The sequence below is a fragment of the Rhyacophila brunnea genome, unplaced genomic scaffold (genome assembly GCF_057557595.1).
Source record: "Rhyacophila brunnea isolate RB1 unplaced genomic scaffold, BYU_Rbru_1.0 scaffold_21, whole genome shotgun sequence".
Classification (NCBI taxonomy): Eukaryota; Metazoa; Arthropoda; class Insecta; order Trichoptera; family Rhyacophilidae; genus Rhyacophila; species Rhyacophila brunnea.
In genome coordinates this window covers 23,016,435-23,041,688 of record NW_028232871.1, presented here as the reverse complement: position 1 = coordinate 23,041,688, position 25,254 = coordinate 23,016,435, and the positions used below count along the sequence as shown (strand labels likewise).

Sequence of the window (25,254 nt, the reverse complement as noted above, 5' to 3'; positions counted from 1 at the left end):
AAAGAATTCAAGTGAAAATCTAGACTAGAAAATGAGTAATATAGTGGCAAGTCAGAATGGATTAATTAGATAGAAACGATTTTATGTATCCCATATTCTCCATCCATACATAAATGTAGGGTTGGCTTTCATGAACGTCTCTGAAAGAAAACATTTTACGTGCTCACTCTGCTATCTCGATACGACACTCTTCACAGAGACTTGAACGGGAAATCATCCACGACCACGTATTGAAATTGTCGAAATAATTTTACTTCACCATGACAGCAGAATATCAAAGGTCTTAACAAATGATCTGGCCCACCGAATTTTCGACATCACGAGCAATATTGCTCTTAAAGCCTCTTTATTCTATATTTTTTCCTATAGTAAGAGAAAAAAAGAGGCCATTTTTGTTCCTCTCCAATACAAAGATATTAAGTATTTCGCATTGCTGATTCCGTCAATTCGAAGAAGAGACCACTGTATAAACCCCTAGTTTATCGTTTTATTTTGATCCTTTCCTCAGACCCATGACGAAGATCCATGAAAATAAAAGGATTCATATGATATCTATCTATATAATATAATATAATTGATACATTGTGTATCAAACATTACTGAAACAATCATAAAACACAGTTACTACTACAACAATAGGTAAAATAACACCACCATGTATCAAGGGGCACCATTAGCGAGGGGTGCAAGATTAGTAAATGCGCTCCCTAAAGACATAGACATTTTCAGTGATGTACTTTGTATTTTGTTTTTGAAACTTTATTTTTCTGTGTAAAATTGTATGTTTTTTGTTTTCAAAATTTAATGTTACGTGTTAAATTGTACTTAAGTATGTTCTATATTGTAATAATTGTTATAATGTCAATATCATGTTGTGTACGTCTTGAATTTAGATTTGTTATGTCCACAATGTTTTGTATTTTAAAATAAATAAATAAATACATTAATAACTGGTGTCCAAAAAATTGAATGAATATTTCAATAGTTTTTGATTTGAATTCAATTTCCACATTGGTCAATCAACGCAAATAATTATTGTCGACTTTTATTATTAACAATTCTTGTATTCAAAACTTGTATTCAATTTCGATCTCAGTACCTTTGTACAATACGCAATCGCTTTGTTCAACAAGCCACACTCTCGAGAGTAGGTACAATTATATATACAGTTGTTGTTTCTTATTAATCCATTGGAATCACGAACAGCATTTTTTAAGATTCAGTTATGTGATGTTTTTTTTGTAAATTCCTTTGTCCATAGACAATGTTCATTGAGGTGCATATCAATTTTTTTAATAGCCTTACAATGTATGCATAGGTATTCCTTTCTATTATAACGTGCCGACGTATTTGACCTTATTTTTTTAGGTAATAAAAAAGAGTTTGATTTTAAAGAGAAATAATTGGTGCCCTAAATAATATCATAAAGTTTGTGTGTTATAAATTAATTTGTTAACATAATACTTATAATATATACACACTGACAAAATTACAAGTAAAAGAAAAAACCTACTAATATTATAGACTAACAAATCAAAAAAGCTTAACACTACTTGATAGTCAGCGTAAGGGTTAAAGAAAATAAATAAGAAGCTAACGTTTATATGAGTACAAGGTGGCATATATATATATATACTCGTATATATATTATATTTAGGTGTGAAAAGGCAGTGACGTCCCTAGACAAAATGCCGCCCGTAGACAGCGCCAAAATACCGCCATATTTTTTATACAGTATTTTTTATGATCATTTCATGACTCCAAAATCTAAGAAAGGTGTTGTATAGATATGTTACTAACCTATAGTCTAAGTTACTAACAAAATATGTAGGCACCACTCAAATTTACAAAATTAAATTTATAAATATATTTTCCTCAAAAGTAGGGATTTTTTGGACGCTGGTAACTTAGTGGTTTCTTACATGTCATTTTTGTGATATTTACATTAATTTTCTTCGTCTTGAGGAATTAAGTTCGATCCGTGTCGCTTTTCTCTTCACAAAACTTGGCAACATTTGTAATGATTAATACATTTTGTTTCCAACTAGTGAGCTAATGTTTTCTTATGAAAAGATATATTCGTTATTACCAAGTTTTGGTTATTTCTATATTATACCAAATGATTCTCCTCGATTTGCCGCCCTTCGAGTAACTGCCGCCCCCAAGCGACGCTCGATCTGCCTACCCCCACGGGACGTCACTGTGAAAAGGGATTCAAATAATATATCCTAATATAACGATAAATGTCAATGAATCCCATCCATTTAAACATTAAAAAGACTAACCAATGAAAACGGAAATTATATAGAATATCATTAATCGATCATTTAGAAACAATTGCCACATTTACAGAATGTTAAAAACAATATATTACGAAGGAATTGTAATCGTATTTTAACTGTGTAGTCGATTTACTTAACTAAGGAATTTATTAGTTTAACAATGTGTTTTTGGTCGCCATCTTGGTATTTTATCGGCTTCTAATTGCAAAATTTTAGTTTAACTTCGAATTAGTATTCATCATCATAAAATATACTATATATATACTATATATAAAATCAAATAAGGCGGCGATTATTGAAAATTGAATTTCGGCCGCCACCTTGGTATTTTATAGACTTCCGATTGTAACTCATTCAGTGCGGAACTGTTAATTACTAATTAATTACCACATTTATATAATATGCTAATTATATCGAATGGCCATCTAATGGGCAACGCAATAGTTGCGTTGGAAGCAGGTAATGAGCTATGCCACTGGATTAGTAAGTAACAATATGTAGTATGCCACTCGAAAAGATAGCTTTTCTTAAAAATAATACACATTCCTGTGAACCTCAGTGACAAAATAGGCCGGTAAGTAGTAAGTTCTGTATAGTGAATAGCATTATGTAAGTGAAATGCGATTGCAATCGGCGGGTCCTGGTTAAAACACCACTGAGTAAAAAAATAATTTTGATAAAGCTTCTGTACGATGCATTAAAATTAAAATCGTGTAACATACATTAAAATTAGATTTGACAACGTTTTTCTTAGGTCGTATTCTTATTTGTCCGGCGGTTGTTTGTCCGGTACAAATCTTGCAATCGATTTTTAACTAACTTCCCGGCTAGCTAGATATTTGAAACTTTTAGAATATAGCAGAATACGATGCCAATGCATTTTTTAATACTTTTAGCCATCTTTAAGTAGAATTGAATTCATTTTTAGTTAATTCTGTTTTGTATTCTGTCTTATTTCGATATCATTATTGTTTGCTAGGGGGTCCTACCAACTAAATTATTAATAATATTGTAACGCATGTAGCGTTACTATGGAAATCAATGTGGAATGACATTTCATTATTCAGTATTTCTATCAAGTACAATTTTTTGATCGTTTCAGCTAGCTAGTCAAGTCAAGTTTATATGCTTCAACAGAAAATTTAAAAACTTTGTATATGAAAAGTTCTTTTTATCTTGTAATTATTCGTTTTAAATTGATAGACCCAAATAAGAACACACCTTTTCGGTTATACCATTTTACTCTATTAATTACATTTATTTGTTTTAAATTTCGTAATACAAAAATAGAGTGTGCATTTCTTCTGCCATTAAATATTTAACCAAGCGTTTCGTGTCAAGCCGTACGTTGGCTTTGGGCGCAATGTTTATTTTTTAGTTAACCTATGTTGAAAACTTGACAGTGCTCTTATTGCTTTCTCGCAGGTAAACATAGTTCAACTAATATACTCGTAGCTAGCCCAATGAAGTTATCGCCCTACTTAACAAGATATGACAAAATATACGTTTCGTGGTGTTAATTGGTTGAGTATCTATAGCAGGGGGAGTCAACCTTTTTATACCTACCGCCCACTTTTGTATATTTGTTAGTAGTAAAATTTTCTAACCGCCCATCGGTTCCACAGTAATGGTGATTTATAAAGTAGGGAAGTACCTTTAGTTAAGTTACAGCAAGCTAAAGCATATAATAATAATTACTTACCAAAAACTTTATGTCGGACTTTCGCTAAGTTTGGCAGAATATATCTTTATAAAACAACTTACTGTGGTTAAATGTCTCCTCTTTCGGAAATATTCAGGCGGTTTTAAAACCCCTACAGCCCACTATGAAAGCTGGAATGCCCACTAGCGGGCGGTAGGGACCAGGTTGACACCCCTGAAGAAACACACGTAATTACCTAATATTGTAAGAACGAGTATATGAACCATTGGTGTTCGATATATTTTGAGATCAGGCATGCATATATTCTAATTTTGAAATACATTATTTCTACTGAACAGTAAATCTGACTGACAGATTATCGAAACAAATGAATGTAATGGTGCTGTTGCTAATCCAATTATAAGTTTAAAATAGTATATTAAAATAATGGAGAACTGTTTGAAAAGCATGAAAACGATGATAACAAATAGAATGTCCCACGCGACAGTACATTTGCTCGTATAGGGAGTAGTACCGGGAGCTAATATTTATGAATGAATGAATCCGCCGCATCCACAGCATCTATGGACCGCACGTCAGTGTACCCACTAGATTTGAAAATTTAAAATTCCTTTTATCAAAAAAAAAAAATGTTAGTAGGTACATAGCCAGCCAATAAATGCAAGAAATATAATGCCTCTTGAAATCCTCAAATATTATCAATGTTGACTGCGCGTTATATACGACAAACTTTAATCCATATTTTAATAAATTTGTAAGTATTGAAAGCATTATATTAATTAACTCGTGTTTAAGTTTATGCCATATTTCTCCACACCCATTAGGTAACGCAGTTCCCGTTTTTTTGGGTTCCCTGATTAACGTTAAAAGCAGTGAAACGACAAATAATTTTCAACAGTAGGTGCCGTCTAAATTTCTCACTAGTCGCCAATCGGAGACTGACAGTAGAGGTGTCCGCACGTCGATGTCGTCAGATGAAAATATTCTTAAATCGTGTAAAGATAACTAAAAAAACTTTACGGATGGTACTTAAAAAAGACAACAAGTCAATGAATGTACTATTAATATTAGTAATATAACAATAAACATAACATTAAATGGACACATGTTGGATTTTTATGGCAAATTATATTTCGTTCGGCACGCGTCATTTGCACAATCCGCGCATCGCCTTAAGCACGATCTTTTTAGACCATGCCTCAACTGAAGTATATTATAGTCTCAAGGTTTATTTTACGTATTTTATCATAGTCTAGTTTCATCTACAGTTCTATATCGGTGGAAGATTGTTAAATACTAAATACAGATTAATAATTATTAATATTGCTAATCTATATTACTGATTGTAATAATAATAATCTAGTTAACTGAATATAATTCGTATTTAGAAAAAAATTAGAACATTCATTGCTTTAAGGCAAGTCATTAGAATCTACCTTACACGTACGTGTAAATGGCGTTATTATTATTTTTATTTATTTCATTCTATATGTATAACATGTATATGTATAATGTATAACAATGAGTACGAATCTTTAAAAAAAATAATTATAATTCTATGAAGGTTGCTTTGGATGCCTGGAGCAAATTCGAAAATTTAAATGCCATATCGAATGCGGTGCATAAAACTTATATCTTCACATCTTTGGAGCCAGATGCATAGTCATATTATAAATAATATCTGGCGACAAGATGGCAAATGGCCTGATGAATTTAATTTGAATAAATCAGTCCAATCGTCAGATTCAGCAGCTCTTTCAGCTGAGTCTAACAAAGCCAAAAAATCTGTCACCAAATCCCTATCGTCTGCCCCTTGGATTTCGATACATTTGAACCTTGGAGACTCTCTGCTTTGAAGACAGTGACTGAGATCGGATGTCGCTTGACTGATAAAAGAGGTGAGTATCGTTCAACTGAGTCTTTGATACAGCGGATACGCAAATAAATCTGAAAGGGTAATGCAGTTGCTGTTTTGGGTACTTTTGAAGTGTGTATAGAGCTGGAGGAGATACTTATATATATTAGGGAAAACCTAGGATATACATAGTTTCATAAATATTAGTTTATTAGTTTATAATATATATTATTTACATCAGGCATGTTCAACGCGTTGATCGCAGGATGGATCTTGATCGATCGCACCATAGACCCGACCCGGCCCATAGGAATTGAGTGATGAAAATTTTAAAAGTGTGTAGTCTACATTCAGTTGTAATATAATATCTAGTATGATTTCATTGGGATTTGGAATATGAAGCACTTATATTCTTGACCAGTTTACTTGAAAGTCGTTTTCAAATCGTCGTATCACTCGATTGGCATACTATCAAAAAAGAGAAAACATGAATTCCCACGCTTCAAACTGAGGCGTAGTTTCCCCCTTACCATCACGCAGCAGACCCTTTGTAAAGTATAATAATAGTTTGACGATGGGCGAAATAACTTCCTAAATCTTACAATTTTACGACGAATCGAGAATTGACTATTCTTTGTGATGGTAAAAACATGTGTTATTATTACTAATTAATACTATCGACCGAAGGTACAAAGATGTAATTTGAATTTAAATTCTAATGGATTTAAGTTTTGTACTATTCCATTTGAGTACTCAAATGGAACAGTACATGTGTTATTGTTTAATTTGTAACGTGCACTCAGCCAAATATAATACCTACGTGTATTCAAGTTAAAGAAAATTAAATCATTGTTAGTTTTGATACTGGATAGTAGATTACAGCCCACTTAAAGTTGAACATGCCTGCTTTACATGAGTGTTTTCATGCCTGTACTTTCCAGGTGCTTTGACGTGGAGGAGCTTAGGATCCGCCAGGGGTTCTTCAGCCGCTGAGGATTGTAAATTTGCGGCCATGTTCGGCGAATGTAGAATGGTTTATATATATATTCGGAATACTGAATTCATTTATGAAGGGAAAAAGAGAAAATAATTTATGAAAACATTTAAAAATAAATGGAAAGTGAACATACATAATTTTTGAAAACCTCTCATGCATATACCCACTAGAAAAAAATCCATTTTAGAATTAAAAAAAGACACCCGACGGGGCTTGAACATGTAACTGCTGGATTCGCACCAGTTCAGACAGCATCTCCAATTAAGCTCCTTAATTACGACGATTTTAACTAGTAGTTATTACATTGGAATGCTTATCAAATTGTGTTAATAATGTTAGCTATCGGTTTTTGTGTATTAAAATAATGTAGTTATCAATTAAATGCGTGAATTACTACCCGACGTCACGGATCACTTAAAATATTTAGTTTTTATAACGTAGTTGCACTTGCCAATAATTTTAAATAATTAGGTAGATACTAATACTGAGATGACACGCTGGCCTCAGAAATTTACAAAAGAAACAGTAGTTTTCGATAATTATTCTCATTCCAATAAGTAATCTGTTTTTAATACGTATACAATTGGTTTTTTATATACTTAGCCATGATTTATGTTTTTTAAGTAACCAGGAAATACTAGATAACTACATATATGTATTTTTAGTATATTATTTATAGACAAATTCGCAATAATAGACGCATATTTTATCACTTTTTCAATGATCTTTACGAATTTATGACTTTAAAGGAGTTTCCCAAATTTTACGATATAAATAACAATTAATTAAACAACATTATGTAAAAAATGTTAATTTGATTTTTAAAATGTATCGGTTATTATTATTAAAAATATCTGAGACGGTTTTTGCAAATTGAAAGTAAACTGTAATTTGAATTAGATTTTGGATAAATGAGTTTCTATTTGAAACCAATGCGTAATGAATTAATTAACTATAGTTTTTTTGTGTACTTATATGCCAAATTCAATATATATTCAGACGTATAATAATACTGCAAAACTTATTATGTATGTGGGTATAGATTTGCAACCTTGAATAAATATAATAAATATCACTCAATTACAGTATCAAAACGTAATAAATTGAATTAGTAATGACGTTTTTTGTGGTGACAATCGATCTATAAACAGAAATGTGTCAAATATTATAATGTCATTAATATGATGGATAAAAAAATGAGTAGGATAATCAGATATTAAAAGGTCGACTTGTAAACAACTTAATTTATTATAATTCGATACATTTTGAGATGCGGTGATTAAATCGAATGCATTTTTGGAGTCGCATTAAATTGCACTTGAAGGTTGCATTATTATAATATTCACTTGATTATGTACACAACATGTATTAATTGTATATTTTAAATTTTTTAATTCAATTCAATTTATTTATTTTTAACATATTGTGGACATTACAAATTATAAGTTTAAGACGTTCACGACATGATATTTAGAAACAAAGAAATATAAAACAGTATTACATAAAAAAGAGATAGATCAGTATAGAGATATATAGTATGTTATTAAACAGTATACATGTGTAAATACAAAAAATATAAATTAGATAGGTACAAGGAAGTACACCGGATGAGTTGAGCAGACCCTATTTTAAGAATTTATAAAACAACGTCCACCTATACTCATTCTCACGTATGTGAAATATATATCAACACCCGAAGCAATTTCGTTGAACATAGTTATCGCCCTTCCAATTGGCATTGTCAGTGGCAGGTTGATTCTGCACCTTGGGAGAATAAACAACTGATGGTCTCTATTTATAAGATAGTTATCAGGAACACACAGGTCAACACTGGCCAGAATGGTAGAGTTCTCATTTATACCTCGTATAAGTCGAAAAAAATACGTATCTAAATAAATATGTCTTCTAAATTGCAGACTGCAGTATGTAAGCATGCCTAAGAGAAAATCAGTTGGATAAAGCCACGGATAGTATCCATACAACCTCAAGTAAAGGAGTCTCAAGAATTTCTTCTGAACCCTCTCCACCATAAGGCCATACTTCAACTAATGCGGTGCCCAAACAATATTATCTAAATAATATCTAAATGCCCTTCTATGGTAAATCGACAAAAATGAATCAGTGAATATTGCATCTTAATTAATTAAAATATTAAAATACAATCATAATATTATGTAGTATTTCATTATAATGAAAGTAAATTAAACTACTATTTTCGCTCCTAAGCGAATCAAAATAATGTATTATAGGTCTGGAGAACTATATACTATTGAATGACTATCCTTGGTTCGGATTAAACACACATGATTTTTTTCTATATGCGTGAATGGAACCAGCACCCACGACTTTTAGTCTATCACTGCACCACCGCGGAGACAAATAGTATATAAATAGCATTCAAACTTAAGATTATATAGGTACGGTTATTTATCGTAAAACGCCCACGAAGATCGGTCAAGTGGTAACGCGTCAGGCAACATGTTGATTTTCAATTTATGTTTGGACCCAGAGTATAGACCTAATAGGTTTAGTAAGTGGTTAACGTTCATTTCTCATAAAAAAACGGTTCTTGTCTATTTAGTGGAAGCCAGTGACGAAAAAAATTTGAAAATAGCTGATATAGGTACTGGATTATTTGTTAAGTTAGGTTATCATTATTGAATTCATGAATTTTGCCGAAATCGGCCATGAAAATTGCTGCTGCTTCCAGTAAACAGACTTGTACCAAAAAAAAACAAAAATATTTTAATACAACATATTATATTATGATCGCATAAAAAATCGTACACGGTATGTAATAAAGATGGTATGTCGTCGTCAATCTGAAAAAGATGCGTAAGTCGAAGAACACAGTTTTGGGGGAGAGGCAAAATAAGATGTTTTACATTTTTTTTATTGAAATGTCATTTTTAGAATATTTTATGAATTTATTGATAAAAATTGTAAATATTATAATACTATAGGATGTACTACATATACTTATGTAATTATTTGTGGAAAATTACTTATTTAGAATGATTTTTTTCAATTATAACAATAGACAACAGTGAATACGTGTATTAATTAAGGCTCTAAGTACCAAAAAGTAGTATTGCCTGTAGTTACAAAATACCGAGTCATTGCAGTAAAATTTCATGAAGCAGATCTTTTGAAAAATGTGGTTTTACAGTGTGAAGCAATCATGGCAGCTTCTATAATTTTAGGTATTAAGAACTCGCAAGTATCAACACACCATCGTCAGCCATTTTATATTGAATGAGGTTGACCACTGTAGTACTACACTATTATAATAAAACAGGCCAACGGACTTACAACGTTGACAGGTTCAAATATTTTGCTGTATTTTTTTGACTTGCTTGAGGCACTTAGACCATAGTTGAAGTTATTGGCGTTAGTATGTAGAACACTTTTCTATAAAAATGTCAGTTTTTTTGTTTTTGGTACTTAGCGCTTTAATTAATACACGTATTATTACATACGCCTTTTTGTCAGCAAATCACTGGATTGTATCATTTACTTACGCCATTATTAAGCAATAAAATACTTCCGCTTTTTCATGATTTCTATCATGATGAATTTATTCATAAGGCATTTTCCGATTAATGAAAATATTTTATTAACAAATATAAGAAAAAGACATCTGTTTTAAGATGGAAATATACTTTGTTTCAAAACCATATTACATCTACGATATTATCATATTAATTATATTGCGAAAGCAATCTTTTCAAAAAAAATTCTGTCTACATTTACCAGACATCCAAATTGAGTTTCTAACCTAAGAGAAATCTTTGTGTATTAAATACATTTATTACATTAACAGAATAAGTTAAATAATGGTTAATATATTATATTTTAATTGCAAATATGTAGAAATAAAACAATAATCAATCCATCGTAAAATACGACATTTTCATATATGAAAACTTTCATTTAATTTATTGATTTAGTGACGAGAAAATAAATTAAGTGAGCTTGTCGCATTAATATTCAATCAATTCTGAATATATCAAATACGACCGAGACACCAAACGGATCTGATTGATTGGGAATTACAATAAATGCATAATATTGCATATTATTATCTCACGCTGACGAATTAAGTATATATTATGTATGTATTAATACGGTATAAAGTTCTTATAAATTATGCAACTCTAATTAATGCAAATCTTTCGTTCCTTTACAAAAAAATATAACGAGAATTTGATTATACTGCAAGATGTAGCATCCATTTTGAATAATCGGACAACATCCGGCGATTCTCATCGTCGTGAAGAGTACCAGCTAAGGCCAAGATGTTCCGATTCCTCATTAGCATACGGTCAAGGGCTTTTTCGACAATCAACACCTACATACTTAATAATTTAACAGAGACGTTACCAAAAAAAATGCCAGTATATAATGAATAGAAATAGTAAATTTTTGACTGTTATCAAAAATGTTGACGAAAACTATTCTTTAATAAAGACGGAGCCTAAATATATGAAAATATGGCTGAAAAGAGTTGCTAAGCAGCGTTGCCAATTCAGAGGTTTTCTTGCCAGATCTAAGATTTTTCGATAGGGATCTAGAAAACGAATCTGGCCTGTGGCATTTTTACGTTATCTATTGTTGTCCATATGTACTGTGTATTTGTAGGTATATTTAAAAAAAACATTCCATCTCAAATACTCAATTTAAAAGATATGCCGATGTGGCCATCACGGAGAAAAATAACAAATCATAAAATATTTTGTATTAAATATCATAATTTATTTTAACATAATAATACGTATTGATGGGTTATTCCAGCGCGTAACGATTAGGTGGCCATTCGATATAATTAGCATGCTATTTAAATGTTGTAATTAAAAAGTAATATCATCTTGATTTTACCACGTTTTTATTAGCTCGTATTCTTGTTTGTCCAGTACAAATCTTTTCTTGTGTGTCCAGTACAATTTTTTTCTTGTTTTCCAATACAAATCTTGCAATAATCGATTTTTAACTAACTTCCCGACTAGATAGACATTTGGAACTTTTCTTATATCAGAACACAATTACAATGCATTCTTTTAATACTTTTAGCCATCTTTAAGCAGAATTGAATTCATTTTCTGTTAATTCTGTTTTGTATGGAAAGTTATTTCGGAAAAAAATCGTAAAAAGTAAAACACTATTATTGGTTGCTAAGGGGGTCCTAGCAACTAAATTATTAATATATACGTGCGTTACTATGGAAATCAATATGAAATGTAAAAATGACATTTCAGTATTCTTTATTTATTCAGTATTTCTATCAAGAACAACAAAAAGTATTTATTAATACATAGAATTGTCAAGTTTATATGATTCAACAGAAAATTTAAAAACGTGGTATATAAAAAGTTCTTTTTATCTCGTAATTATTTATTCCTATGTTTCGTTTTTATGATGTTGTCAACTTGTGTGTCTATAGTTATTTATAGAAAATTTGACGGATTATCAACATTTTTTATTAGTAATTATTCACCAAATTCCACTTTAAAATAATGGTTAGAAAAGATATGTAGGTACTTAACTGGATAAGTACAAACACACAGTGGCTGGTGTAGGGGGATAGATGCCGGATGTGCTGGATATGATACTAATTTTGGGGCTCCTTACGATAAAAAATAAATGAAAACCATCAATTCTACTTTAATAATATAATAACGAATATGAAGGCTATTTTTTTTTAAATAAACCTAATGTACAATAACCCTACCATATAGTATATTATGAACGCCAATGTAGTTACTTGTGCACATAATTTCATCTAATAATATCTATTATTCCTAAACACTTTGCTATAAAAACTGTTTTGCAATACAAGATCGAGATGTTAGATAATTTAATTTACCGTTTAGTGGTAGAGGTCAATAACTGAAGACAAAAACTCATTAATAAATAATCAAAAACTGCTTACGATTCGATTACTATCAAAGAATCTAATAATAAAAAAATGTTATTGTATTTAAATCGAGATAATCTCTTAAAATTATTTCTAAATCTTATTTATTTTAAGTTAAAATAGTGCGTCTATTTTCATACTCGTATCATATAATTTGAAATTAGAGTATGCATTCCCTGTTTTCGGTAAACCGGTTTATCGTTTTTTTTAACCAAATTGCATTACCGATCAGTAAATTAATTTATAATTATCGATATTTCGATTTAATTCATTTTTTAGCTGTTATGGTACATATCACACGTTTGAATAGATGAGACACCTGCTTACACAAAAGCAAATTGTTTAAAATATCACTTGTTCAAGTTTATCCTATATTTCTCCATACTCGAGAATTAAACCTTCTTACACCGTCACCCAAAAGGCAACCCACTTACTATGATTTTTGTGTTACCTATGTACAATATTACACTATGCCTATGTAATGTAATTAATTTGTAAATATGATGCGCCTCACGGTAATTATTTAGTAAACTACGATGGTAGTGCTAGTCATTGGTCATATTTTGAATACAATATGGTAGATTGTAGAAATAGATGATTGTTTTGTTATATTGCAATCGAAAATCTTTGTTTATTGCAAACAGATTACCACATTGCATTCTAAAATAATCAATAACTAGCAACACCACCGTAATTCGCCATTCAGTGCCACGACCTAAATGTAGTCTGTCTTCGGGCTTTACAGACAAGTACCTACACAAAAAATATATAATATAATAAGTACTGGGCTGTGGCTATGTTATATTTGGGAAACGCTTCATTATACGACAACAGAATAGTTAAATTATTGTGTGTTAAGTTTACCGCCGGGGAAATGATTGAGAAACATTGTATAAGAATACAGAATGTTTTGAGAACTACTGTTGAATAATAGCAATGCGGTCTCTGTAGAATAATGTAGAATAATTTAGGATATTTCAACCATAGACCAGAAGTTTGAACATCGATTAAGATTAAGCCATAGATAATAATTTATCATCATATCTGAGAACCAAAAATTGACGTAATTTTATACTCACTCGAAAATGAGACAATTATTATCATTTCATAGTGTTTTCATTACAGAGCATTTTTTTATTGAGCAAGATTTTCTATCCAAATATTTTAGGTTCATCTAACTCTAACGCAATAAATACTGAAGTAATTCGTAATATATGAAATCATTGTATAATATGGTATTGTTTGTCAAGATTTTATTTTCATTATACACTAATTTTATTGTATTGCTACAACAAGGAAATTATTATGAATTATTATTTTGATTGGTTTAAAATTTTATCCAAAATTTCAAATATTTCTTGCACAATAACTGTAGGATTTGTTTCAATGAGGACTATTCTCAAAATTGATGTAAGATTTTTTAAATTTGGATTTTGCTTTCGCGGATTATTCATTCACTGAAGAAGTTTCATCTAGATATACTTGGTAAATTGTTTCACTAGATATGTAAATTAATCGACTGGTCAATAATACATAGACGTCTGTTTTTAATTCTAGCTAAAATCACATTGCAATTTTAATTGGTTTAAGTTGTGTACTATTAATTATATTTGAGTCATTCTTGCGAGCCAGGTTCCGCCTATCGGCATCTTCATGCGCTTGGCGAGCACACAAGGGGGAAGGACCTCTCGAAGACCCGTGACACCCATGAACTGGTGCAACTAATACCTATTAATAATTCTAACTTGTCTAAAAGACAAAACAGCGCCGATAAAACAAATTGACACCAACGATCATAATAATTATGACTATCAAGCAATACGCATTCGATAGCCACTTGTAGATGCGACAGGGCCTTAGTTATACGTGCAGGCCTGATGTTTATCGCTAGACTAAAAGTATGAAGTGTATGGGTAGGTACGAATAATGTACATGGAAAAGTGCGGTATTCCGCAGTTGAAGCGACAGAAATCTATAAGCAGTAAGAGGGATAAATGTACAGGTCAGTGACACCATGTAATTTTTTAACCTCGCCCCTTTCTACCACCAAATCGATAAAAAAATAATAAGGATAATTTTTCAAAATGGAGCCCCCCCCAAACTACTTTTCTGTGTACTCAACACTCACAAATGGCAAATGCACATTGACACGTGATTTTATAGTTATTTCTCATTCATTAAACAAATTAATATAATAAAATATTTATATGCCATTTCGAGTATGGATAATGCCTGAATATGCCGAAAAACGAAACTCGTGTCGCAAATATTGATTCAAATGGAATAGTACAAAACTAAAATCAATTAAAATTTAAATTCAAATTACGTCAAGTAACCTCTGTCGATAGTATTACATATTTTATTAAAATCTCATTGAATCTTGTATGAAGATCTTTTCTATCTCCTTTCAATTATTATTGTCTGTGGATTGTGGTAGTAGTGATACCTAGTGGTGAAAATATGAAGCATGTAATTTATAAAATAAATATATTATTTTTTTATAATATTATGTACCTACATACACAGATAGAACAACTATAGTCAAACACTTTGCGTATTAGGTACGCTACGCAGCCATGGAAGCATGGCAATTCAAGATACAATGGTGTTACAAGTTAGAATTGCTTCGGACGTGTAACCTCGATTGCATGAAATTGATCGGCGAATACTCAATGCGAGACGCATAGGTCGCATAGTCATTTGACGTGTGTACTTCGTCGTGATGAAGGTACCAATAACCATCGACAATTTAAAACAAGGGATAAGAATACCAAATAGAAAAAATACGCTGAGTGTATAAAGATGTATTATTACTAGAATGCGACAAGTTTTACTTGAACATTGGCGGCAGCGCTTGTGTTGTTATCGAAGTATTGTGAGAGTATACCCGACTTCCTGGATAAAAACACAAATATAATATAATACAATGACATACAGTATTTTTTCCCTATTGAGTAAGGATATTTTTAATTATATGACAACATTTTAAAATAAATGTCAAATGATTGCCCTGTTATCGTCGCGATTGTTTCGTCAACATTGTTTTTGACCGAATAATCATTCTTACCATTAATTTTCAAAACTTTTTGCATTATTAATACATCTAAATGGCTTACAGCACACTTCAAAAGATTCAAATGCTTTTACGTTGAGGTAAATGCATAGGGAAGCGTGAGAAGAGATTCGAGTACAAAAAGCTGCTGTGAAGCACATCGAGTTAAATTTTTGGACTGGCTGGGACAGCTCATCTCGTGAAAGCTCGTCTCGAAATGTAAGACTGCAAAAAATTAGCCAACAAGTTTATTGATTGTAAAACACGAAACATATAAAAATCTATTAAATAATCACCACCCAGATTACAAAAATAGAAATAAAAGATTGGAAACATAAACAGAAAAGCCGAAATTACACTTCGTTTTCAATTTTTTAAACTTGACTTTTATAAAATACTAGCTGAAGCACGAGGTCGCTTTATTGATCAATATACATTTAGTTAGACATGTTAGACCTGTGTGTCTGTGATACCTATATTAGAAATCGGCAGCATCAGTTGTTTGTTCTCACAAGGTGCAGAACTAACCTGCCATTGGTGATGCTAATTGGGAGGGCAATAACTCTGTTCAACCATCTCGAATTGGATGTTGATATATTCCACCTACGTGAGGATGAGTATAGGTCGGCGTTGTTTTATAAATTTATAAAATAGGGTCTACATTAAATTTTTTGTACCTATTTACTCCTTACTCTTAATACTGTTTTACTAATACTGCATATATTTCTTTGTTTTTTTTAAATCTCATGTTGTGAACGTCTTATATTTTTAATTTGTAAAGTTCAATATATGTAAAAATAAATAAATTTATTCAATATTAAAAGATCTATATGCCAGGATGAAAATAATTCTGACAGTCAAGTCAAACAAAAGAAATTAAAATCGAATTTAACATAGATACAGACCTACAAACTTATCTCTGAAGAATGTGATGGGGGAGCCACTGTCACAGGAACTGGACAAAATCAGACATTCGAATAAAATTTTCAAAATGGCGTCTTATGGTAGTTCGTAGTTCCATTTTGGGTAATTCTACAGATAATTTTGTAGGTCTGTATGTAAACTTTATCTGTCGTGAAAATTCAAATTTGGAATTGACATAAAAGTTAATTTGAACAAATAAACTTTGATTTTTTTATATTATGCAGATCCAAATAGGAAAAGGAAATCAAACAAATATACACTGTCTTTTATATATTTAAATTTTATTCAGTGTAATTCTATTCACGTCTTTTATAACTGAAATGTTATAAAGCATCCTTGTGAAAGATCTTTTACAGTCTAATATCGGCCTATGGCAGGGATGGCGAACCTTTTTACGTAGGCGTGCCGAAATTTCCCAAATATTATTTTTCGACTGTCTGACGTGCCGAGCACTTTTCATAGGAAAAAAATGTTTTTAAGAATCCTATTAAAAAAGTTTAAAAATTACAAGCTCTATCACACTGTTTATAGCCGAAGGCATATTATGTATCTTTTATTCTTTGATTTTTTTTTATTTTCCCTGGTCGTGGGAGAATTTTAACCACGCTTCGTTCACGCTTCCCCACCGCCTGTTGAGGTTAGTGCAATGATATTATATGTGATGCATAAAGCGTGAGGATCGACCTATATAATACAATGTAATGCTTATTCTTGAAGAGTATTTGCCTGTTTTTTTTATACTACAAAGCGATCTGTTATTTATGCATGAATTTTGTCGTTTCTGTTTCCGCATCGATCGGTAAATAATATTGGTGAAAATAATATTAAAAACCGAAGAAAATACGAATGACTATATTGTCATTATGTTTTAATATTATATACATACTTATATATTTATTTGTAAAACTTTTTTGTTATTATTATATGTATTTTTTTCCTTCAAAATAAAACATTCGCGTGCCATGCAAAATCATTTCGCGTGCCATAGGTTCGCCATTCCTGGCCTATGGCTACTCAAAGCTACCTACCAAAATGGAGAAAATTAATGAAAAACACAATGTGCATCATTCTAGTATACCAAAGAAAGTTTAGCATACGACAATGAAATTATAATATTAACATATTTGGCGGTTTTATTTGGCGTTGTCAGTCATGTCACGTTTTTAAACTGTCATCTGTTTTCATGACCTGCTATAATTGAATTCTATCACGATTTATAAAACGCCTCTTACATGACAAACTAGTTTGAGAATAGCCTATTACCTAATTACACATTTATATTCTGTTCTGTCCAACTTATGTATTCCTAAGATATAATATGGGTACCTACTCATCTTAGAAAAGAATTATTTTTAGGTATGTACTAAGTAGATTAGACCATAGTTTTTCGACAAAATGTATAAATTATTTACTTACCACAATATATTGTTAGACGTACAATGTACAGCAGTCAGTTAAAAAAAATACAGAAACATCGTTCATGTACTTACCAAATAATATTCTTCCTGTGCATCTCATGGAGTGGTGATTTTCTTTGACGAAGATAATAGTTAATTCGGAAGATTTACAAGGGGGCCTTGAAACAGTTCAAACCAGTCATATAATTAATAAAGCCCCTTTGAACCAACCTGGCCCGGACCACACTCGCTGTTAATCGAGCGTATTACGAGGCCCTATGTTTGGATGTGAAGGATCAGCAGTTTTTTTTACGCCTGGGAATGTGAAAGGAGCACATACCTAAGACTGAGGTCACTACACACTCAAATGTGCTTTGACTGAATGTACAGAGACTCTCTAATTAAAAGTACCTATGGGAGAGAAGAGCACGGTGAGATAAATAAAATATTCTAATTGATAAATAAATATATGGTACAAAAAAACAAAGCTTAAACAATATGAATACATACAAAAATATGTGAAGAGATCTTTACGTCCGCAATAAAACATGGCAAAAGTTTTAAACGCAACAAATAAGCCTTTGCGGCGGCCAGGATGGACGACCCGACGAGCCCAACAACTTATAAGCAATTCTTTCCTTTCGGAGCACATTCTCGGATCTTTCCAGAGGATGTAGTTTGCACCCTCTCAGCCACATGGACTTGTTGGTCGGGTGACAAGTCCAAGGTTAAAGAGCTTGGAACCCAATCAACTATGGTCAGTCAAGAATTGACCGGTGTAGTGATGAGGAGTCAAACCGGTTATCTCCAATCAACATAAAACATTTTGGAAAGAACATAATATTATCATGTGTGTCTGCCCTTAGTGGAGGCCTCCCATTTTTGCTGCCAGGTCTTCGAGGCCACATCCGTCATAAAGATGCGTATATTTCATGAATATTACCCAAAGCATCACCGAATCCCTGCAATTTACTTCAAAATGGTGCTATAACATAAAATAAACACTCAATCAGATACGTAGGTATTTGCACTAAAACCACTGTCAATTATAATAATACTTAATAATTATTTATATTTACAGGATGTGATTCTAGGAAAGAGATACGTTGATATTTTAACTAGGTTCATTGGTAGTTGGATTTTATAGTTTTTTTTTTACCGTGGGGGCCTCAAAGTCAGTCAGTGTCTACAAGTCACCTGCTGATTACTTTCATGCTTTCTGTGGTTTACAAAAATCGATGAAGCATATTATTACAGTTTGATATAAAAAAAAAGACTTTCATTTCAGAATTTGTCTGCAAATTAGACGTTTCAGAGGTCCTTTATTAATTGTCTTATTTTCATATCATGTTTATAGTTACAGACACTTGACAATAGACGAAAAAAGATTTTTAATATATTTTATAGGATTTTTTTAGGAATGGATAAAAAGAAAATCAACTTATGTAGGTAACTGATTAAATTAACTGTAAACTCTGATAATCCAAAATTCTAATGAAAACACTTCAATCTTTTACTATTAAAGTTATGTGTGATAAAATAAAGAGGTCAATGTATCGACAATTTGTCAAACGACTATATAATGTTTGAGGCTTTTACGGTTATTTTTATCGTAGTAGATTTTTGGGTTTCCACCGTGTATCCAAAAAGAGGCCATTATCAACATATCATCTGTTGATAATGGCCTCTGTAATGAGCCGGAAACGTCGAGTAAATAAGGAAGAAGTACACACGGTGGAAACCCAAAAATCTTGTCAAACAACATTTATAAGAAAATATAAAGAAACAATAGTCGCATATGAAAATGGAGAAACTGCACAAAACGGCCGAAACTGAGATGTGTGGACTGTGACACGGTGGGTTTAAATGTTATATTCTCAACTCTATTTGTTGAATAACAAAAAAAATAGTACTTATATTAAATTATTAGCAAGTGCAAGTACGTTAAGACAATCATTTGGCGAGATCCTGACGTTGACTAGGTACCTACTTACTTTGATTCAAACCACAAAAAGCCGATTGCCAATAATAACGCAATTTGATAAGCAATTCGTTTGAATATAAATACTAGTTCCTATATTCAAGCGAAAGTCTAACGAAAAAGACTTCGTTGCTGTGTTCCGGTGCGCTCCGGTCATTTCGAACGTTGGCCTGAATCCACGGTATGCGGGTTCGACTCCTACCCGGCGCCGTATTTTCTTTTTTAAAGATTTTTTCAAGTATGTGTGTTTCTGAGGTGCTTACTAACTGAATATTCTACTATTACTATTTGAATATACCTACTATTATTTGATTTCGTCGTAATTAGGTAAGACACAAGAGTTTTAATCCAAGTATGCGGGTCTGAGTTCCACCCGGTGCCGTATTATCTTTTTCAATGATTTTGTGTTTTCAAACTATGAATGTAAAATAATTTCGGCCAAAGCAACTGGAACTGGGAAAAGTGTTTAAAGAAGGTGAAAACGCCTATAAAATATGAAGTTAATTAATAATATAGATTGGAATAATTTCTGATGAGTTTTGTACAATTACGTTTTGTAATATCATAGTGATATTTAATTTTCTTCAATACTATTTATAGTGAGCAGGTGCTTAATAATTTTTATCTACGCCATCAATGACTATTCAGGTATGGAGTGTCATTGTTGTTAATATTAAATTATGATATGGCATCTCTATTTTTAATCTTTATAATATTGTGTAATAGTCAAAATGCGTGCTTATGCAAGATAGATATTTAAATCTTACTATGTAATTTTAATTTACTACCTATATGTTCAGCAGTGGCGCACCCAGGATTTAATATTGGGGGGGGCCCAAGGAGGAGAATGTAAATTAGTCATATAGGCTCTTTTCCTTCTTCATAGCCTAATTTCTCGTTTATCGGTATTTTGTCTATTGCACTCGGTGTACCTACACCATGGTCCCCACACCATGGTCCCCACATCTAGAAGCGGACCCTCAGGCTAGGATATTTGGGGGCCCCCTACCTATCGCTAAGATTAAAGGCAGTGTGAAAAACTACATAAACGTTTTTCAAATTGTGTTTTAGTTCAAATTAAGGGTACTTATACAGTGAATTATTGGCGATTTTGCACAATTATATAAATAATTGAAAATGTTCATGGGTATGAAGTATAATAGCGCCGCAGGCGACTTTTTTTTACTATTAAAGCTAATTTATGATGTGTATTTATCTCACTTATCTGGTCAACCCGACACGCCGGGCCCCCCACAGCCCGGGCCCCCAGACTAGAGCCCTATAAGCCCAGCCATGACCTACACCACTCCGGAATTCGGGTGGACACCGAGAATTTTTTGACAGTTCCATTAGGGATTGGGTTTCTAAAAAAACCTGACATTAGTGTTTCGAAATTTTTGTGTTAGAAATTTTTCTAAAAAGGGTGCTGGAGAATTATTACAAATCATTTTTTTGCCGTGTTTTTATTTGTCTAAGCCCAAAGGTATAGTTTATTGGCTTTCAATTTCAATGTTTAAAATCACTCTAATAATTTTCATTTTTGGGGGGTGCCAGGGCCCCTTGCCCCCCCCCCTGGGTGCGCCACTGATGTTCAGTATATTATATATACTACTGTTCAGTTTATAGGGCGAATGTTACGAGTACAATGGACGGTCAAAAATACAAATGGGTGATTGTCGGCGAGATTCAATTCAATGACAAACCTTTTACGGTTTCCCTACCCCATACTTACACAATTACGCAACTACAATATACAGTTTTTAACAACCTGCATACTAGGTGATAGTGTAGTTAGTCATCACTTTCCATCTGGATCACCATTTGTAGTTGTTTGGTATTTTAATTTGGTTTGATGTCCAACTACTAAGTTTAATTTTATACAGCGCTCGAAATGGAAAAGCTTACGAACCGGAGCGCTCGACAAATTTTCTGAAGATATTTACATAGTCATCAAATCGTATGTGTATTTAATGAAAATAAGTGTGTCAGATTTTCTATTCTATGGCCTATCTAGCTCAGACGGTCAACATATTTTTTCCACGAGACGGAGCGATAATTTTACAAATTTCCGTTCCATTTCTAGCCCTGATTTTATATGGATACATATATCATTATTACACACAAAACTGTTTTAATGGTTGTTTATTGTTTCAATATTAAATGATAGTATGGCTTTATTATTTTGATGGTTTTGTGTATATTGCGGACAAACATAATATGCGAAGAACGATTATTCAATTGAGAAAATATTTGTGAACTGCTTGATTGAAAGATTTGATATCGACTAATAATCATATCTAATACAATGTAATATGATAAGTTCGAGTAACTAGTACTTACTGAATTATTGTTTGAGATCGTTAGTTCTGTTTTATGTAAATATAATATGTTACTATTATAAGTTAGCTCATGATATTTGGTAACATTTAAGATCTGGGACCGCAGCGGTAAGGTGCGGACCAGATAACCTGGAGAGACTGGTGCTTGTGGGTAGCCTCCAGGGAAGGCGAAACAGAGGAAAAGCGCCGGCGCGACCAAATGAAGGAGCTTGATGGGGATAGTCTTCATTTTTCCATGAGTGAAGCAGAGGGCGACGAGGGGTAGAGAGATTTAGTCGCTCAGAAAATTGCTGCATTTTAAAGTGGTCATGAATTTCAGCCAAGAAGAAATAATCGAAAAGGAGAAGAATAATGTTTGGGAGAACTTCGGAAGGGTCCCGCCAAATGGACGTTCCAAATTAATAGGGTGACAGGATTTCCTTACCCAGATAACATGGGTAACATCCAGTTTGTGGAAAAGAAAGACTGTTCGATACATCAATCGAAAAAAAGAAGCTTCGTATTTTTATTCGATAAGCACAAATAAAATTCTACAACAAAAAAATATATTATTTCCGACGTAACTAAAAAAAATAGATCAATAGTTCGTTTCACGTATGTAAACGTAATAATACGTGTGTCATTAATAATGAAATATTTATATCTGTTGAGCTAGTGGCTTGCATATCAAAACCAGTATTCGGCCTATGAAAATCAATTAACGGTCGTAAAATCAAAATGTTTCAAAATGGCTTACCAATAAGAAAGTGCGTCTATTGATAGTTCCAAAATAGTGGTCACATACAATGGACAAGCCACACACACTATGCAGTTGAAATTCAAAAGAGAAAATTTTCCAGTACAAGTTTAAACACCCACAGATAATATTATTGTATTATACTGTATTTATTCAAATACAAACAAAACTTTCACAAAACTCAATTTATTATAATGCACACATAAAAAATACATATATTGCAGAATGATTATTATATTATATTTAATAGCACAATATTTTTTTTATTAATAAAGAAAAATCTTCCAATAACTTTCGCACTTTTTACATCATCTACGAAACACACTTTTTGTCTATGTCGTCAGTATTCGAAATTTGAAATGTTTTGACAGTTCTCTAAATAAGCGTGTCAAATCGAAATTAATACCGCGTTTTTATGATAGGTATAAATTTTCACATTTTTACAACCGATTTTCGCCTTTCAGGCAAATCGCGAAAACACAAAACTCGCGTTCTATTTTCAAATCGATTCCATAGAAAGGGTTAAAAAGATATTATTTATTTTATAAATAATTTCTATGAAATTTACCACGAAGATGTGACACTTCACTATTTTTTAATAAAACCGATCGGAGCATGCGCACAATGACGATAAACGACCGTTCCCGCGCTATGTTACTTTCGTACTGAATATTTTCTGTTTACATCGTGGTCTGTGATGTTTTTCTTTGAGCGGATTCAAAATAAAACGTATACAGCCTACAACTGGTATGCTAGTTCGTTGGAGAAATGTCCGCCGGTGGTATTTGGTCATAATGGAATTCTAACGGTCCACTCGGTCGGGATGAGAGGTTCGAAATTGTTTGAATAATCTAATAAATTATTATAATTATGATCATGGAACGAGGAAGTGAAACAATAATAAACTGCCAATGTACCAACTGCATTATGCAATAATTATTAGATGATTTTCAGCCAGATGCATAGGTAGGTATTTACATAGCTTAATAACAACCACTTTCACAGTAAGGACTTCCATTAGTTAAAAAACACTAAATTTTATTTAAAATTAGCGATAAAATACATACCTAAGTATATAAAAATAGAATGAAGCAATATATACTGATACATATTCAATTCAATAAGATAAACAACGGTTGGCTCTAGACGCACTCCTCCACTACCCGCATCCCACCGCTGCAATATGATGAATTTACATACATACTTCATTAACTTCATTTTTTTATTAACTTATATTATTAACTTCAAATTAGTCTGTCTACACAGGTTATACTAAACACGCGCCCTCTTGCTCTTACTTCATCTCACCATTCCGCTGCTGCTATCTGACTAATTTACTTACGATCAGTTGTTGAAAGTGGATTATTTTTGTAAACTTAGGAACCTTTTGGTATGCACTTTCCACAGTATAGTCGATAAGTGTGGAAGTTTCATAACCATCTGATGCAGTAGTTATAACGGAACGAACAGACAGTGAGAAATATAAAATTTAAAAAAATAACTATATTTTGCGCTTACAAGAAGATATTTTCTGGATACAATTAGGCCCTGTAACTTCCAAACGAAGTCTTGAGGTTTATTCTTGTTGCGCCTGGTGTACGAAATATTGGTCTCAGATATATTATATTATATTATATTCTGGAATGGATAAAAATAAAAACCCACCAGTATAAATCATTTCACTGGTTGTCAAATTGAAGTACCTATTCAAAATAATTAATTATAAAGGAGGCGTTCAAATCTATACAATTAAACTTTATTTGTAGGTAGTGAATGACACAATTTATTGTTTTGTGATGGTATAGTAGCATTTAAATATTACAATAAGTTAGTAATAGTGTTGTTTATAATCTCGTGAATCTATTGCAAGTAAAATGTACGTGTCTAGCTCCAAATATGTTAATACCTACCTAATTTTTGTCAGTTAAAATGACTTAACCCTCATTTTTATTAGCTTTTCTTCAATAACTTCATTATTTAATTATAGATTGGGGAAAAAAACACCAAATTATTAATCATCGTGCACTTCAAGTTTGTGCCTATTTTATATTTAGACTTTGGCCCAAAATAATTATCAAAACGTTTTTTGTGCCTCCTATACAATTTGATTAGTG

At 32.0% G+C, this 25,254-nt stretch overlaps 1 protein-coding gene across 1 annotated transcript in view; it reads right to left on the bottom strand.

Moving 5' to 3' along the window:
- LOC147070863 (D-beta-hydroxybutyrate dehydrogenase, mitochondrial) overlaps positions 1-23,807 on the bottom strand; it is a 144,855-nt gene extending 121,048 nt beyond the window's left edge. Inside the window, exon 1 of the mRNA XM_085948911.1 lies at positions 23,141-23,807. The gene's annotated coding sequence lies outside the window, so the exon portion shown is untranslated. The remainder of the gene's footprint in view (positions 1-23,140) is intronic.
- Positions 23,808-25,254: the final 1,447 nt, after the last annotated feature.